This window comes from Pelophylax lessonae, assembly GCF_965119305.1.
Source record: "Pelophylax lessonae genome assembly, chromosome: 1".
Lineage (NCBI taxonomy): Eukaryota > Metazoa > Chordata > Amphibia > Anura > Ranidae > Pelophylax > Pelophylax lessonae.
Window position 1 is genome coordinate 448,867,881 of NC_138768.1, and position 17,478 is coordinate 448,885,358.

Consider the following 17,478-nt stretch of genomic DNA (forward strand, 5'->3'; position numbering starts at 1 on the left):
GAGACTTTTACAAGTAAACAACATGAATAAAATATGTTAAACACACATATAATTTTATGAGAAGTTTATTGCTAAAATGAATGGTCTGGTAACACCACTCTATTAAATCAGATCTCCACTTTTGTTAAAAAAGTTAAATTAATATAGCATGTTAAATTGATGTACATTCATTTTGTAATGTAACATTTGTAGAAATAATCTTTACATTTCAATCTGTAGCAGCTGTAAGTTTCTAAAATTGTTAAAAAAAAAAGTCCATGCAATATGGCATCCTGGAGGCGTACTGTGCATCCCTGGTATACAGATTGCCCCCAGAAAATGAGATTTTTGACTTAAAAAAAAGTTTGGCTACGCCTATAGGCAGTCCCAAGGGGTATACTCCCTCTCCTTGCTAGGTACTCAGTTTTGTTACAAGAAGTGTCAGAAGAATTATAACTCTACAGAGGGGTGGGTGCTGTGTTCGTCAATGAACATCAGAGAAATGGATTTTACAGTAAGTCAAAAATCCAATTTCTTCTTTTGTTCATGGAAAGACACAGCTCCTGATATTCTTAACCATTGGGATGCCCCAAAGCAGTGTTAAACATGAGGGGTCGGAACAGCAAAAAAATTCCCAAGGCTAAACAGTAGCCAACCAGGCAACAGGAGCTCAACCAAAACAACTGGAGCCCTCCTGAAAAAAACAACACACCCTCAAAGAGGATCAGGTTCTCTCAACAGCAGCCTGCAAAACCTTGTGTCTAAAAGAAGAATCTGCAGATGCCAACACATCCACTTTATAAAACTTTGTGAAAGTGTTCACCGACGACCTAGTGGCCGCCTTGCAAACCTGCGTCGCCTGATGAAGGAAGGCCCAGGAGGAACTAAGCGCCCTTGTAGAATGCGCCTTAACAGGGAATGTAGGAACCTGACCCTTGATTGAATAGGCCTGAATCACTGTCTGTCTGATCCATCTGGAAATGGTTGCAGAGGAAGTGGACAACATTTGCGAGGCCCATCCGCGAGCACAAATAGTGAGTTTGACTTCCTGAAAGACTCTGTAGCTGCCAGGTACAGCCTAATTGCCCGGGACCACATCCAAGGCATGCAAGGCAATTTCCTTTGGATATTTAAGCCTGGGACACAGGGAAGGCAACACAATGTCTTCATCCAAATGTAAATCAGAGACAACCTTTGGAAGGAACGACCGACAGGGTCAAAGAACCACCTTATCTCTGTGATTCACCAGGTAAGGTGAACAACAGGATAAGGCTGCCAGTTCCGACATCCTGCGCGCAGAGGTGATAGCCACCAAAAAGGCCACCTTCTGTGACAGCGTAAGCAAGGGAATCTCCTGAATATTCTCAAAGGGAGGCTTCCGGAGGGCCAAAAGCACCAAATTGAGATCCCAAGGTGGCAACGGAGACCGAAGTGGAGGAACAAAATGTCGGACACCAAAAAAAAAGGTATGCACCAGGGAGTGTGTGACCAAAGTTCGTTGAAAGAAGACCACCAAAGCCGATACCTGGCCCTTGATGGTACTCAAGGCCAATTTCTGTTCAACCCCCTGCTGAAGGAAGGTCAAGATCCAAGCCACAGAGAAGGAGTGAGGATGAACCCCAAGAGACTTACACCATACAATGTACATCTTCCACATACAATGCTACATCTTCCTAGAAGTAGATTACCTAGCTTTTAACAGTGAAGGAATCACCAACTCAGATAAACTTCTATCCTTCTGGTGTTCAACAGCCAAGCTGTCAAAGCCATGGACTGTAAAGCAGGATAGAAGATCAGTCCGTGGGAAAGCAGATCCTCCCGCACCAGATTGGCGTACCAAGCCTGGCGAGGCCAGTCCAGAGGCACTAAGATGACCAGAATCTCTTCTGCCTCGATCCTGCATAGAAGTCTTGGCAGAAGCTTGAGAGGAGGGAAGGCGTAAATCAGACGATACTGACCACACGGGACCACCAGCACATCTGTGGCGTCCGCCAGAGGATCCCGTGACCGAGCCACAAACCTCTGCACCTTTCTGTTCAGCAGAGACACAAACAGATCCAGCTCGGGGATGCCCCACCGGAGACACAACTGATGAAACACCTCCAGGTGAAGGGACCACTCCCCTTGGTCCAACGCCTGCCGACTGAGGTAATTTGCCTGCCAGTTTTCTACCCTGGGAATGTGTACAGTGAAGAGGACTGGAACGAACCGTCCTGCCCACCTTAGAATGCCAGCTACCTCCAGAGCCGCCAGGACACATTTTGTGCCCACTGTAAGGGTGCCAGGAAACCAGACCACACAGGGATGCAGGTAAAATAAAGCAGTTTATTGGACTAAACAACAATAAACGCACAGCAAGAGTATGAAAATGGGAGCAGGAACAAGCCAGCGTCAAGTCCAAAAGCAGGTAGTTTGCCGATGTCGGGTCATCTGCCGATGCCGGCTCAGGTCATCTGCCGATGCCGGGTCGAGAGCCAGGAGAGTTGTCAGCCAAGCCAGGTCATACACGGAGGAACACGGAGAACAGAAGACCGCTAGCAGAAATGCACCTTGGAGCAGAAACACAAGGGCAAGGACAGCAACCCATCAGGTGATATAAAAGGTTTGGAGGTGGAGGGACAAGAATTTCCCTCCGTGAATGGTTGCAATGAGGGGCTCACAGGGATATAGGTGCAGACAAAAAAGCTTTATTGGTGAAGATATACACACATGAAAAATATATACAAGCAATTCTAATCAGTAAAAGAGGTGTGGAAGCTCATCAGGTGAACTGATTGACTCCGTGGACCCCTAGGGGGTCAGGATGGTGCAGACAGCAATAAAAGACTTTAGACTTTTGAGCCGTCCCAGTACTGCCAAGTTTTGGATCAGCCAGCCAGCGAACAAGCATCTCTGGCGATCAGCCACCATTTGGGACTAATTTATAGTCCTTTCTCTACATACACGGGAGATCTCTTTTAGGAGAAAAACATTCACCCATACTGCTGTTTAAGCAAATTGGCTGGTTAAGCCCGGATCCCCCCAACACATCCCACCTTATTGTTATTTGCTGATTAAGCAATACGGCTGGTTAAGCCACGATCCCTCCAAGCACTACTATTCCGTGCACTGCCCCGTGGGGCAAGGTTTCCTTGGAGGCCCACAGCCAGGAAATGAGACTTACATCATAGGGAGTAGGCCCGTGTTGTTTGTTACTACTTGAGACAATGATGCTTTATTTTGTCCTATTTCTGTGATGCACTGACGATACTTCATGACACTACGTCATATAATAATATATTTAGTATTTTTCTTCAGTTGCCATTCCACACTTAATCGGCATCCCTATGTACATTCCCTCTACGGGCTTACTATAGTTCCCTCCTGGCCACAGCACTGTTGCTCGGGCTTTCAGAGTGATTTCAAGGTCGTGCATCCTCGACTAATCACACTAAGCCCGTCAACAACAGTGCCTTACTGGGATTGGGTGGGTGGGGACCTCAATGTGTTTTATTGCTGTCTGCACCATCCTGACCCCCTAGGGGTCCACGGAGTCAATCAGTTCACCTGATGAGCTTCCACACCTCTTTTACTGATTAGAATTGCTTGTATATATTTTTCATGTGTGTATATCTTCACCAATAAAGCTTTTTTGTCTGCACCTATATCCCTGTGAGCCCCTCATTGCAACCATTCACGGAGGGAAATTCTTGTCCCTCCACCTCCAAACCTTTTTTGTCCCCATATCTCAGGTTGCGCTGGGTTCCCGGTCCCAATTGACCGTGTGGTACGTACCCGACTGTACTCTCGCCGACCTACCCAGTCTGGCTTGAGAATACCACCCTAGCTACTCAGTTTTTTATTTATATTTTTACATCAGGTGATATAGTCAGGTGTGCAGCATCATCACTGTGTTACACCCAGGCAGCAGGCAAGTGATGATGCAATCAGAGTTTATAAGAGGAAGCAGTATGCACATGTCCAACAGGAGGGCAAGGTAGGACCTTGACACCCCCTTAGTGAGTGACAAAAGCCATGGCCATGGCATTGTCCGATTGAATGCGCACTGGACATCCCTGAAGACGTTCCGTGTAATGTTCCAGGCACTGATCGCTCGAAATTCCAAGACATTGATCGGTAGTCTGGACTCTTCCATTGTCCAGATACCCTGAGCAGAATGCTTGCTGAGGATGCCTCCCCAGCCGGACAGGCTGGCATCCGTGGTGACCACTGTCCAATACAAGGGGAGGAAAGATTTGCCCAGCCGAAGCTCCGGAGAATGAAGCCACCATATCAGGGACTCTGTCCCTTCATTTCCCGACTGAGCTGGATCTGATCCAGAGACTGCGGAGCCTTGTCCCATTTGTCCAGAGTCTCCCTGTGCAGGGACCTCGTATGGAACTGTGCAAACGGAACTGCCTCGAAGGTAGACATCATCAAGCACCCACAAGCAAATCCGGAAGGATGACCATCTGCTAGACAGCAGACAAATTGCAGCCTGCGATTTCTGGAGTTTTTTCAGAGGAAGGAGCACTCTGGCTAAGGCCGAGTCCAGAGTCAGGCCCAAATAGTCTAGTTTTGTGGACGGAACCAGCGCAGACTTCTGAAAATTCAAAACCCAACCAAACTCCCACAGAGTTCGTAATGTGATCTCCAGGTTTTCCACCAGAAAAGTAGGAGACTCCGCTCGCAGAAGGAAATCGTCCAAGTAGTCCAGCACTGCGATCCCCCGTTGGCATAACAAAGCTAGCACCGGGGCTAACACTTTTGTGAAGACCCGAGGAGCAGAGGCGAGCAAAGGGTAACGCCACAAACTGATAATGCTCCTCTCCCATGGCAAAGCGGCGAAGGCACTGGTGACTGGCCCATGTTGGAATGTGAAGGTAGGCATCTCTGATGTTGATAGAAGCCAGGACTATATTCGGAACTTCAAGCACAAAGCAGTTCAGCACCTTGAGGTCCAGGATTGGATGCACTTTGCCTTCCTTCCTGGGAACTGTAAACAGGTTTGAGTAAAAACCCTGAAAATATTCCGAAGTCGGAACCGGGACAATCACCCCTTGAAGCAACAGGTCTTGTACTGCCCCAAACAGACCCTGTAAGTGGTCCGGGGACAGGCGCAAGTAGGAAGGAATAAACCTTGTCGGGGTACAAAAGTGAAACTCGATCTTGTAGCCCGACCGAATTACTTTGTGGACCCACTTGTCTTGTACCAGGGAAGTCCACGGGTCCAGAAGCCAGCGAAGATGTCCCCCCACCCCCGATACGGGTGAAGGCGCACCTTCATGCTGAAGGGGCCTTGTCCGTGGGTCTGGCTTCGAGCCCTTGTCAGTCAACTCTGAGGGACAAAAAACTTCTTATGAGCAGAGAAGGAAGGCCCAAGTCTATGACGAGGTCCCTTGCCCTTAGTAGCCTGCACGAGAAAGGTACTCTTCCCCCCCTGTGAGACTTTTTATGATGTCATCCAGGGTAGCTCCAAACAGGCAATCTCCTTGAAAGGGAAGTCAAAGCTTTTTTAGAAGTCTGGTCTGCAGACCAGCATTTGAGCCAAAAGACACGCCGAAGGACCACTGCCGAAACAGAAAGTCACGCCACAAAGAGGCATCACAGATAAACTGCAGCCCCTGGACCAGCTGGCCTCAGTGGCAAACCAGCCAGAGTGTACATATTGCGGGCCATAGTTTCCACCTTATTGTTAGCCAGATCCTTAAAGGCCGGGGACTCTTCAACTGGAATCATGGTTGTCTTGTTCAATCTAGAGACCGGAGGGTCCACCACCGGTGAAACAGTCCACTTCTTAAAGCGGTAGTATTTACACTTTTACCTACAGGTAAGCCTATAATAAGGCTTACCTGTAGGTACAATTAATATCTCCTAAACCGGCACGGTTTAGGAGATATTTGCAGTGCATGCAGCCGCTTACGCGAGCGGCGCATGTGCTCTGAAGGTCCGGGGGGATGTAAAACACTGCAAGGGACACCTCCACCGCGCTGGCAGCACCACCCAGTCGCCAGGCACAGAGCACCAAGTGATCCTCAACAAAGAGGGAGAGAACCCCACCAGACTCACCACCTAGCAGATACAGGCACCTGCAACCACCAGGATAATCTGCACTGCACGTGCGGCCATCAGGAAGTAAATGGATCCAGGAGTCAGCACCAGGGGATGAGGGGGGCTCCCACCGCCAAAATCACCACCCACAGGGCTCCACGGTCATGGCCGCTGCTATTTTTAATGGAAAACCACCGCAAAATGGCCACCGGACTACACAAACATGGCTGCCGTGCATAGAAACACACAGGCTACAACAAAATGCTAAAGGAACTTTGTTTCTGGTGAAATACTCCATAAGTGTTAACTACCTCTAAAGTGATGCAGACCCTTTAGAAAATAAAATGGTAGAAATCTACAACAAATTTTTAAAAATGTAAAATGTAGAGAGATCACCCAGATAGTATTGTTTTTTTTTCTCTCATATAAAGTGAAGTTACACTTTAAAGTGGAACTAAACTTGACTAATAAAAACTGCAACTAGGCAGCTCTTTATAGCAGAGGAGACATGCTGTGGGGTTGATTTACTAAAAATGGAGAGTGCACTGCTGTGCAAATCACATGCGATGTCTGTGCGATGCAAACTCAGATATACAGATTGTATGGCTAAATTTGCATCGCATTCGGACCAAACTCTTGCAGGACCCTTTTTTGGTCCACAACAGAATCGGATCACATGGGTGTTCACAACCATGCGATGCGATTCCTGCCCGAATTGACAGTTTCCACTGTGATATGTGAACTGATCTGGGGTGTCATTAAGTTTGTATTGACACTCCCAGCGGTTCACATATGGCAATATGAACTGCCTGCGAGTCTGGCACGATGCGGGAACCCGCAGTGGATTTGCAGGATTCCCACATCTCACCAATGTGAAACGATCCTAAAACCTGGAGGCTGATTGGTTTCTTTGCAGAGCTGCACCAGATTTTGCACTCTCAAGTTTTAGTAAATCAACCCATATGTCTCTTTTGCAATAACAAACACTTACCTGCCTCTTCGCAGTGTTCTCTTTAATGCACACTGAGGTGGGTGGCACAATCCGGCAGTGCCAAAATGAAAAACTCTGGTGCGTATGCACTCCTAGACCAGCCAATCAAGAGGCTGAAAACCCTGCACCCTAAAGTAGCTTGGGAGAAGATGACAGAAGCTGGCGAGGGATTACCCACTACATCGCTGAAATGAGGAGATGAGCATTTCTGGGAATTTAGTTCTGCTTTAAACATCACACTGATCTGTCTGTTAGCCATCCCTTGGTTTATTTTTTTTTCTATGAAATCTAGTCATGTACAATGGGCAACTGCTGCCTTGCAAAAAGGAAAACAGAGCTAACCACATTTTTTTCCTATTACCAGCAACTCATTAACCTTTTGCTTTTTATCTAGATAACATTAGATAAACAGAGTTGATTACCTACTGCTTCTTTACACTATATACACCATTATGCATGAAAGACAACAATTCAAAAGTAATCATTAGTTTTTCATTGGCTAATTGGCTTTTCTAAATAAGGTTGACTACATGTAGACATGAGAGATATGTCACCAGATGCAGGTGATTAAAAGGTATATGTAGACTTTAGAGGTGGTCAGAGGCATAATCAAACTTACCTCTGGCACCAAAGTACTTTGGCGCTTTCACAAGGTCTTCTAAGCTAACCAAGTATTTCCCATGGGAACAGCCTGGCCTAAATCAGTGGGAGTTAAAACCTAAAGCTGGCCATACATGGATCAAAATTTGGCCAGCATGTCTGGCCAGGCGGATTGTACCCAAGTTGATCTAATAATTCACTTGGGAACAACCAGCCTGTTTTTTTTTTTGAAAAAAAAATTATTACTGCCTGAGGCTAGAGCCAACTTTCAGTATTCATTACGTTCTGCCAGCCGGGAGGGCTCCCCACACTTCCCCCACAGGCTAAACACTATAGCTAAGGGAGTCATTCCCCCATCAACATTGACTGTAATAATGCGGGATTCGAGAGGTTTTTCTTTCCTGGAAGGAAGGAAAATCAAGTCATCTATGGGCTACCTAAGTTTACAAAATAAATAAATATTTAAGGAAACTTGATGTATAAATGGAGGAGGCAGACCTTTCAATCATCTACTAGCCCTGTTTCCTTCAAAGAAGCTGTAGTACAACTTCTATGAATGGAGAAGCTGGATGGAAAGGGTGGGCATAATTGGGCATTCTTGATGAGTGCCTGTGACAGTTCCTTCAGTTCTTTTAACCCCTGCTGCACCAAAAGATTATGGCAGCAGGAGTGGGGGCAATGGAGGGGGAAATTTTCTGCTAAAAGAAGACACAGAAGCACAGGGGACACATCACAGTGAAGGTAAGTAATATCCCCTGTGCTTGGGGTTTGATGCTGAGAGGCCGCTATGCGGCCCTATGTAAACACTGTTCTATGCTGAGAGCATGCGCCCACCACACTTCCAGTGTGAGGATGACAACTCTCAGGCTGGGTTCACACTCATCCCATTCGCATGACAGGAGAGTGTGACCGGCTCTCAATGGAGCTGGTTCACACATCTGTGGGGTGGCCATGTAGGTCCGAATTCAGGGAACAATTTGTGCCTGATTCGCCCCTGAAACGGAGAATGGGGATGCATCTGACCGCCTGCTGCAAGCCACTCTGCAATCTGTGTAAACCCAGCCTAACTTACTTAACAAATACAGGATCAAACTACAGAACTCTGCCCCCCCTCACTTCTCCATAACAGGGGTGTGATTCTGTAGCCCTCGGAGATGACTGAATACTATGTAGATGTTTACAGCCAGCCCTGGCAGATGGCACAGAAAGTCATCAGCTCACTAGATTTCAGGATTGACAGATTCTAGTTTCAACAATTACATGCCCTTTAAGAAATAATTGTATCAACAAGTCAATCTCGATTTTATTTTAGGTTTCACTCATTTTCAACACTTCTTACTTCTCCTGACCTCAATCCGAAAGAACACCTTTAGGATAAATTAGAGCGGAGACTGTGAGCCAGGCCTTCTCCTCATCAGTGCCTGACCTCACAAATGCACTTCTGGAAGAATGGTCAAACATTCCCATAGACACACTCCTAAACCTTGTGGACAGCCTTCCCAGAAGTGCTGAAGCTGTTATAGCTGCAAAGGGTGGGCCAACTCAATATTCAACCCTACGGACTAAGACTGGGGTGCCAGTCATGTGCATGTTAAGGCAGGTGTGCCAATACTTTTGGTAATACAGTGTATAAATTCTTAGGCTGCTTTCATGCTGACGTTATACAGATTGGAAAACATTCAGTTTTCGATTGTAAGCTCCAACAAGCAGGGCCCTCTGATTCCTCCTGTATTGAATTGTAACTGTACTGTTTGCCCCGACGTTGTAAAACGCTGCACAGACTATTGGCAGAATATAAATCCTGTATAATAATAATAATAATTCACTCCTGCTCTGATGTACTTCATTGCTAGTGATATTGACACGTGGCCATCCATAATGGTCCCACATTTCTAATTATGTTAATTCTACTGATGTACACCTAGTTGCTTCAAAATTGGAAACTGTAAAAGAGTTTTCACACAGCATGTGACTATCAATCAACTAGCTTCCACCCAAGGTGGTTGTTATTCTTCCCACATATGTCTACGCCTATCTCTTTCAATGGACTCCTTAGGTTCCTTACTGAGTCAAATATTTTCACAGCTGTGGCCTTTTACAAGGAACCTTCTGCTTCTTTTCACTCACTGATAACATACAAGGGTAGAAGGTGACAATCTGTGATTACTAGCCATTCCTTTGTAGATAAAATTACCAACACTCATGGATAGTTAATCATCTGGGCAAACTGACACACTTTGTGTTACCACTGATAACGCTTGTAACTTTCAAAGAAGTGATTAAATTAAATGTGTGAAACCGGGAATCACCTAAAATATTAATCTGATTCTCTCCAGCAATATATTCTGAACATTGCTTCCTAAATGTAGAATGAACTGCTACATATATAAAAATGGCATTCAGAAACAGATTTGATCGAGCTCTAGATGTTACTGTGACTACCAAAATAATGGATATAGTAAAGGGTATTGACACACAAAACTCTGGGCCACCACCTCCGTGATGGAAGAAATGTCTTTGACTTTAGCTGAAACAGTCTGACCAAACTCTATCTATCTATATCAAAATATCTTGGTTGTTTTATCACCGATCAACATCTGATCATATTCTGATTTGTATGGGCAGCATGTATAACCATTTGTAGACTTCGGTATTTTGACACTGTCCTGAAGAATCTTTAAAGGAGATGTATGGGATTAAATGTTAAAAGCCTTTGAGGAGTGGGGAGCGGCCGGCTCAGGCTCTCAGCGACTCACAGAGAGGCTGAGCCAGGTGTTGGTCCAGGCACCTGGCGGATCCCAACTCCGTGGCCGACTACTGTGACGTCAGCAGACAGCGGACTTCAGACCGCTCTCTGCTGAAAATGGGTCACAGGAGTGCAGAACATACTGCCCTCTTGTGATCCATAGGAGATGTACAGCCAAACAAGCTTTGGCTGTATATCTCCTTTAAAGCAGGTAAAAATCTCTATGCAGATAAGGGACAATTGTAGATAAAAACAAACTGTAATGCTTTGATTAAAGTTGGATAATTCCTTTGCTATAGATGTAGGCCTCCCAAAGCATAGCTGAAATACTCACAGAGATGCCCACCCACCCTGCCTTGTTACTAGGACATTGCTAAGAGACTCCCACTGTTACTGCTCCTCCCCACCATCAAAGGATCGAGTTCTCGAACTTGCAAACTCGCGCACATTCTTGGATCACTGTCTTATCCTGTAGTTTTGGAGAAGAAGTGCATGTGAGGGGGTATGAATTGGAGAAAGAGCTTGTGTTTATGATGATGGGGCTGAGTAGTAACAACTGGCAATACCTTAGCAATGTTCTAACAACAAGCTGGAGCAGGGGTGTCATCTTTGGGAGTTTTTTAGTAGGCTTCAGAAAGCCTACATCTATAGCAAGGGCATTATTTAGCTTTAGTCAAAGCTGCAGTTTGTGCAGGGGGATACCATCTCTGGGAGTTTGTTGGCCAGGCTTTGGGAGGTATGTTAATGGCCTATACATCTACAACAAAGGCATTATCCAACTTTAGTCAAGGCTATACAGTTTTCTTTTATCTACAGGTTCCTGCAAAGGTAGTTTTTTTGGTACAGTTGAGTTAACCCTTTAAAAGGATTTTGACTTTACGGTAAAAAAGCATACAATGTTAAACTGCTCATACATGTGACAAATTGAAAGAATAATAAAACTCAAAAAAAATGAACTCAAAAGCATTTGAAGGCATAAACGGTGGTTTGGACATTTGTGGAAAAACCTGATCACTTATGAAGACATTGTTGTATAATTCTCTGTTTTTGATTTGTTCTTTTACTAAACTGTATTGAAGCTGGATTTTTCTGGTTTTTGGATTTGTGGGTGGTAGATTGCTTAAGGGCCATACACACTATAAGATTTTCTAAAGACTTTTTCCTTCAGATTTACCTTTTCTATGTAGTGCAAGGGCCTGCCAGATTGCATACAAATGTAAAGTGTTTAGGTCTGACCTCATATTATATGGTTTTGGTAAATCTAAAGGAAAAAGTCTTCAGAAAATCTTATAGTGTGTATGGCTCATTAGTTTTAGTTACTTGCAATTGTATTTGCTACTATTTTAGAAGAATGGAAAATGGATGTAATTGAACAAAAATTGTCACATGTATAGACAACTTATGAGACAGATACCCCTTTTCCTAGCACCAGCCAGGACTAAACACTTAAAGCAGAACTTCATTTAAAAAGTAAAGTCCCACTGCTTCTCTCCTGGTCCAAGCCTCTAACTGAGTTAAAGTTTTTTTGTTTTTTTTTGGGGGGCAGCAAGTATCGATTTTTTATTAATACCTGATCCCTCTTCTGCAACCCTCGCCTAGGCAAGGATGACATCCCCTGCTTTGTCCCCTTCCCCCCACGTCACATGACCCAGGAGGCCGCAGGACCATTCACAAAGCTCCGTGGGAGCTCATGCATGTGCAGCTTTTTATTCACTTTGCAAATGATTATTTCTTTCTTTAAAGCTCAAAATTAGTTATATATTTTTTTTTTAAATCAGCACCAGGGACAGTACCTACATTGAATAAAAAATGTACCCATTGCTGGTGGCTGCTGTCTTAGTTGAAATCTTCAGTTCTCTACCTTCTCCCCCCCCCCCTCCCCATACCTCTGCAGTAGTAATCTTCCGATGCTTTGGGGGTTAATACAGCCAATGGACCTGTCATAGGCACTCCTAAAGAGGGCGCCTTCTATTCATAGAGCGCTTCTTATTACGGGAAGCAGTAGTACAGCTTTTGTGAATGGAGCACAGGGCAAAAAGGTCGGGCAGAGTCGGTACTTTTGACATGTGCCTGTGACAGGTTCAGAGGCTAATATTAATCCCCCATCAGCACCTGAAGATTATAGATGCAGGAGTGGCAAAGGAATTAAGATTCCATGAAACATAACAGCCATCTGCACAAGGGCCATTTTTCATTCAATGTAAGTACCGCCCTGGTGCTAATATAACCACTTGTGGACCGCACTGTATTAGTGTCACCGGTCCCCAAAAGTGTCAGTTAGTGCCCGATTTGTCCTGCTATGAGTCGCTGATCGCCACCATTACTAGTAAAAAAAAAAAAAAGTAAAAATTCCATAAATATATCTCTAAATTTGTGGATGCAATAACTTTTGCGCAAACCAATCAATAAACACTTAAAGATTATTATTTTTTTTACCAAAAAACATGTAGTAGAATACATATTGGCTTAAATTGATGAAGAAATTAGATTTTTTTTATTGGATATGTTTATAGCAAAAAATAAAAATATTGCCTTTTTTTTTTTTTTCAAAATGGTCGGCCTTTTATGGTTTATAGCGCAAAAAAATAAAAAAAAAACACAGAAGTGATCAAATACCACCAAAAGACCCTTGTGAGACTCTAGATCTCTCCTCTAGCCTGAAAAGCATAAGATAAAAAAACAAAAAACATTGATCTCATGCTTTACAAAACAAAAAAAAGAAAAGGAAGCGTTTACATCTGCCTTAACTGGAAGTGACATCATGAAGTGGCTTTCGGCCTCCTGAACCATAGAGATGATAACCTGGCGGCACCGCCAGATAAGATACCGGGTTCTCCAATCACACGGATAGCCTGGGAGGGGGGTGTCCTATACCACCACCTGTAAAAGCAATCCAGCGGCTAATCAGCCGCTAGGATTGCTATTAAAAGAAAAAGCATTGCCTGCTGTAAAAAACAATACCGTGGTTATGGCATACAGCTGCAGTCATAACCCCGGTAAAACCACTTGAAGCCAATCAGGTGCATGTACGTGATTTGGCATCAAGTGGTTAAAGTGATTGTACGGATTTGTTTTTTGTTTTTAAACTAAAATAACAAACATGTAAGACTCCGTTCACACTATGTCAGATCCGACTTCGGGGCGACCTGTGAAGTCGCGTGCAGTGCGACTTCGGCGTGACTTGCACGGACTGCATAAAATTAATGTCTATGCAAGTCGCTCCAGGTCGCCCCGAAGTAGTACAGGACTTGTGTCGCTCCAATTAGAACCGGTCCTGTACTACACTATGGGACGCGACGGTGCATGACTTGTCAGGCTGACCAAGTCGCCTGAAAAGTCGTACCAGTGTGAATGGAGACTTATACTTACCTGCTCTGTGTAACGGTTTTGCACAGAGCAGCTCTGATCCTATTCTTCTCGGGTCCCCCACTGGCAATTCCAGCTCCTCTGCCCGCTGAGTGCCCCCATAGCAAGCCGCTTGCTATGGGGGCACTCGTACATGCTCACTCCCGAGCCGCTGCTCTATGTGTTTATAAGACACACAGACACAGAGCAGGGCTTGACCAAGGGCTCCTGCTGCTGTATCTGAGCCAATAAGGAGGGAGAGAATCGAGAAGGTCTCCGCTCTCGTGCACATCACTGGATTGAGATCAGGCTCAGGTAAGTATTAGTGGGGGCTGCGGGGGGTACATGCAGAAAAACCTTCTGCCTTTACAACCACTTTAATATTGATTGGTAATGGTTTATGCCAAAAAATAAATAAACACAATACACAGGCAACTTCTACAAATATATCTCATAGTGCATTTATTACTGCCTATAGTTTGTTACAAACTTTGAAACTTTACTGGGTGAATAAAAAATGCAGCGATCAAGTACATGGTCACACAGATTTGATGGCAAGCGATGTGTGCAGCACATTAGCTTGGATGATGTTGTTGGAGTGAATATAATGTTGCCATTCTTAAGTGTTCCTGCTGAGCATGTGTCAATGTAAATATGCTGCCTAAGTGCATTTGCTATTAAAATGTAATGTAGGGAATAAGTACACATACATGACCCCATACTTAGGGTATTGTGAATATGTAGATGATGAGAACAAGTACATGGCATGTATAGTTATTTATGAAAACACAATTTGCATGGTGACATGCCTGTACAAATATGCAAAAATATGGATATCTCCCTGGCTCCCAGGTCAAATCTTTAAGTAGCTATTTGCACCTACATACTTGACCCTAACACACTAGGTATAACTGTTATAAGAAACTATGCCTACAGTCTTTTATTGCTACAGATCTAAGCTGTTTAAACTCCAAACAGGCAAACATGAATAAATCACATGTAAGGAATACCATAAATGCAACCAGCACCAGATTTTTTCTTTAAAAATGCATGCATGTTAAGTAAGTAAAAGATATATATTACTTCTCACAAAGAGCAGAGTACGCTTTCTGACAACAGGTTTTTTTTTCTCCAGAAGGAATGGACAATCTTTATTCAGGCATCATCCAAGGACAGCATCTGCTTCCTTAACTGGAATGCTGGCTCAGGGATGACACAACCCTGTAAATCCTGGTGCCTGTGCAGTTATTGGCTGTGTTCACAAACGTCTGACGCAGCTCATCTCCTTTTGCAGCCTTTCATCTTATCAAAAAGTCACTTGCCTGGAGCACGAGAACTGCTCTTTAACCACTTCACGTCAGCTGAAAGACAGCTACTGCGTGGGCCTAAAATGCCAGGAGGACATACCTGGATGTCCTCCTGTTCTAGCACTTCCCGCGCACCCCTTGAGGCATGCAGGCGGCGCACTCTGTGATCGTGAGTGCCAGCTGATAATAGATCGGAGTAAACGGCTGATCCCGGCCCTTTTACCACGTGATCAGCTGTCAGCCAATGACAGCTGATAACGTGATGTAAACAGTAGCCGGTCATCAGCTTTTTTTTTTCCTCACGCTGATAGCGTGAGGAGAAAAAAATAAAGCTGATTACTGGCTTCTGTGAAAGGGACATCGGTCCCACACTGTCCCCACCAGTGCTGCTAACCAGTGTCCATCAGTACTGCTAATCAGTGCCCACCAGTGTCACCTATCAGTGACCATCGGTACTGCCAATCAGTGCCTCATCATTAGTGCCACCTATCACTGCTGCCTATCAGTGCCACCTTCCAGTGTCTATCAGTGTCACCTATCAGTGCCCATTAGTGCCACAAATCAGTGTCACCTCTCAGTGCCCTTCAGTGCCACCTACCAGTGTCTATCAGTGTCACCTATCAGTGCCCATCAGTGCCACCTATCAGTGCAGCCTCATCAGTGCTTTCTGTTCATTGCCCATCAGTGCCACCTAACAGTGCTCATCAGTACCGCCTTATTAATGCCCATCAGTGCAGCCTCATCAGCACACATCAATGAAGGAGAAAAATTACCTCTTTGGAAATTGTTTTAACAGACTATGAAAACTGTTTTTTTTTTTTCAAAAATTTTCATCTTTTTTAAATTCAAAATGTTATATCTTTTTTAAACTACCACCAAAAGAAAGCTCTATTTGTGTGAAAGAAAATGATTCATATGGTTATAGTGTAGCATGACCGCACAATTGTCATTCAAAGTGTGACAGCGCTAAAAGCTGAAAATTGGCCTGGGGAGGAAGAGGGTATATGTGCCCAGTAAGCAAGTGGTTAATAAAGAAATGGTTTAGTTTTTTTTTTTGAAAATTATACTGTTGTATATGGTAACATGTCAATATATTATCAATGAAGAACAGTAAAGAGACTGAACGCTACTTTATTGCTACCTGATAATGTATGTGTGAATATTTCTATACATTTTAAAATACTTACATTCATGTCTGTTTTGTGTCTAAAGCCTTGTACATACTATGAGTTTTTTTGGGAAAAAAAAAAATGTCAGTTTTGGTCGGAAAGGCTGTACTAACAATCCCGTTATTTCCCCTGCTGAGCTGTTGTGTTCTGACAGGGGGACGACCCCCTCGCCAGAATACTCCAATCAGCGCTCTCAGCCATTGGCTGGGAGTGCTGATCAGGAGCTGGTCAGCTGCTGATTTTCCAGCATGCTTGTCCGACAGAAGCCAGCCAAATGGTCGGCTTCTGCTGACTGGCATACACATGGCCGAATGTCGGCCGGCTTTTATTGAACTGGCCGATGTTGCCTGCCATTCGGCCATGTGTATGGGGCTTTACAATGGAAGTCAGCGCTATAAATGGAAAGTATAGATCTCTCTAAATTCAAGTAGAAGTGCTAAATAATGCAGGTAGCTGAATTCATGTCCAGTTACAGCCAAGTTATTTCTAATACCATAATTACTTAACCACTTGCCGTCTGCTCACTTGAGCTCTACTGCGGCAAAGTGGTTCGTTATCGTCTGGCAACGTAGACCTACGTCGCCAGACACTCCCCTTTCTCAGTGGCGCGCGCACGCCGCTGGAGGCTCGCTCCCGCTGTATTCAGTCACAGCGGGAGTCGGGCCAGGGGAGGAGCAGCGGCGATCGCCACTGCTCTTCCACGATCGTCGGGGAATCGAGTGTGGAGATCCGCCCGCTTGTGTAAACACAAGCGGGCGGATCTCCTAAGTGACAGGCAGGGTCAGATTGCAGTATTCAGCATAGTTAAACCTGTGATCTGTCCCTGTGTCACTCAGTCACCTCCCCCCACACACGTTAGTAAGCACCAGGCATACATTAACCCCTCCCTCTCCAATAAAATTAACCCCTTCCCTGCCAGTGTCATTTTTACAGTAACAGTGCATATGTATAGCACTGATTACTGTAGTAATGTCACTGGTACCCCCAAAAGTGTCAAAAATGTCAGTCAAGGGTCCGATCTGTCCGCCGCAATGTCGCAGTCACTCAAAAAAAAAAATCGCAGATCGCCGCCATTACTCGTTAAAAAAAAACACCAAAAATGACAGAAATCTTTATCTTAGTTAGTATACGCAATAACTTTTGCGCAAACCAATCAAAATACGCTTATTGTTATTTTTTTTTTTACCAAACATAGGTAGCAGAAAACAAATTGGCCAAAAATTTAAAAAAATTTTGATTTTTACATTTTTTTGGGGGGAATTTCATATAAAAAAATGTGAAAAATATTGTTATTTTTTCCAAATTTACGCT

At 44.4% G+C, this 17,478-nt stretch overlaps 1 protein-coding gene across 1 annotated transcript in view; it reads right to left on the reverse strand.

Annotated features, from left to right (window-relative positions):
* TRABD2A (TraB domain containing 2A) overlaps window positions 1-17,478 on the reverse strand; it is a gene marked incomplete at its 5' end in the record, with an annotated part of 160,586 nt that overhangs the window by 112,260 nt on the left and 30,848 nt on the right. The gene's annotated exons all lie outside the window — the stretch shown is intronic.